Source organism: Lupinus angustifolius, unplaced genomic scaffold, assembly GCF_001865875.1.
Source record: "Lupinus angustifolius cultivar Tanjil unplaced genomic scaffold, LupAngTanjil_v1.0 Scaffold_405, whole genome shotgun sequence".
Lineage (NCBI taxonomy): Eukaryota > Viridiplantae > Streptophyta > Magnoliopsida > Fabales > Fabaceae > Lupinus > Lupinus angustifolius.
Window position 1 is genome coordinate 291,791 of NW_017727814.1, and position 2,324 is coordinate 294,114.

Here is a 2,324-nt window from a genome sequence, read left to right on the forward strand (position 1 = left end):
TGGCAAATAAACTAAGTAGTACAACTACTTCTTAGTTTATTTGTTAAGTGTTTGAGACAAGTAATTTTTCATCACTTGAAATCGGTTTTTAGGTTATCAATCTAAAAAGAACATTAAGAACTTCTCAAAAAAATAAAATTAGCCAAAGCACCAACTTGAATGATTAAAATTCAAATTTAGAATAAAAGAAGAAGAAGAAGAAATATGTAATCAACTTTCAAATGAAATTGTTAGGAGCATGAGCCATCCATCCAAGGATTGGATGCTTTAAGTTCCAAATGAGATTACAAAATGGATTTTTGCATCTCATTTGCCTTCTCCTTTCTCCTCTTGAATTATAAACTACAAACTATAAAACTTACTTACAAAAGCTTCTATAAACCGAGTTTTCTAACTAAGAAATAAGAAGAGAGAATTGTGTTTTTTTTACTTAAGGGAAGAAGTCCTCTTGAGGGAAGAAGTCCATTTGAATGAAGGAAATGCCTTCCTATTTATAGAGTTTTCCCTGCCAACGCTGAGCTGCTTCTTTGCACCACTCAGCAGCTGACCAAACCCTTCAACATAGGTTTGGTCATTTGGTCAAGTAGCTTGGTCACCTCCTTAAGCTTGACTCACCAAGGCTAGTTGTTAGCTATGGGACTAGCTATGGTGAGCTACTCCTGAACAGCCTATGGTGGGCTACTTGAAGTGAGGGTCATGCATGACTCCATGGTTTCTTGATGGCTAAGTTAATTCTGGGTGCACACCGTTGAGCACACATGTGGCACCGCTAAGCTCCCTGCTTGAGAAGCTTTGACCGTTCTGATTGAGATGTGGCTTGGTGCTTGATGACCTAGTCAGGTGTCTGGTTCACTGCTAAGCACACATGTGGCACCATTGAGCTGCCTGCTTGAGCAGCTTGGGTGTGTGCCAGGCTTGTGTCTGACCGTGCCAAGCTTGTGTTCTGACCGTGTCAGGATTTGTCTGGTTCTAGGCTGAGCGGTCAAGCAGTTACGCTAAGCTTCCTGCTTGAGCAACTTGGTCTGTGCCAGGTTGGTTTGACAGAGCCAGGTTGGGTCTGACCGTGCCAGGCTGGTGTCTAGGTCAGCTTAGCGTAGCTTGGTCCACGCTAAGTTGCTTGCTTGAGCACCTTGAGTTTGTCTTCATTTTCGTCTTGGACCATGAGTCTTTATTCTCTTTTCGTTTTCTTTCTAAATCCTACAAAACACATTAAAGAGAAATACAAACACAAATATACAAAATTGTGATATTTTATCCAAAAAGTATTGTTTTAAGTTTGTTTTTCTCAATTATGTTTAAGATAAGTGCCATAAAGTATTAAAGAAATCTATATCAAATAGTCCCCTATTTGTCACGTCGTTCCGATTAGTATATGCTCTTTAAATAATTTAATTTTACAAGTCCCCTATGAAAGTGCAAAGTGTCAAGGAATGCACTAGCAATATTTTGCCTATGTTTTGAGGAAGCCAAGAAATTAATTAAAGCTTGAAGATGGCTCAACCATCAACATGCCTAGGACTCATTTCATTGGTTATATCTAGACTAGGTTATATCAATAGAGTAATATTTCTAAGTAGTCTGGGATGTGTGCCTTAGTTAGTGAGTATAGGTGAGGTAAACCTAGATGCAAGTCTCACAAGCCATTATAATTGTCATATCATATTCATGAGGCATATCATCTAGTTTATTATATGTTCAGGCATTAATCATACATGTTATATGTGCATATTAGGCATAATATAATTGCTAAAACATGTATAAGAGTCAAGCATATCATATAAGTAGTTTACCATTTAATCACATTTTGATATATGTTGGTTAATCGATTAACGTGGTGACTTAATCGATTAACGTATCTGTTTTCCGTTATAATTGTTTTGTGTTTTAACTGTGTAACTGATTGCAACGGTTTTAAGGGTCAAATCTGTTTTGTATAAGTCCTAGCAAATTGCAGAAACGTGTGGCATTGCATACTATTGTTTAGAATTGATTAGAGAAAATATTTTCAAGATTTACTGTATAAGAGAGATGCATGTGTGACGAAGAGAGATTAACATGCTTCGTTGATGTTGTTCATGGTGTCTGGCATGTTGTTTTCATATGCTTAATCTCATCCATTCTTTCTGGCATATTCATGCTTTCTTGTTAGAAATTTTAAGAGAAATATTATGTCTTTATTGTTTTGTCTTAACTCACTTATGCATGATGGCTTGTGTTACTTGAGAGTGGGTTAATCATTTAGTTTGTCATTGTTGTAAATTGAGCATTTTAGTGCTTGGTAAAACTTGTTTTTTGTAAACTGTTTTTGTACTTTGGGTTTAGTC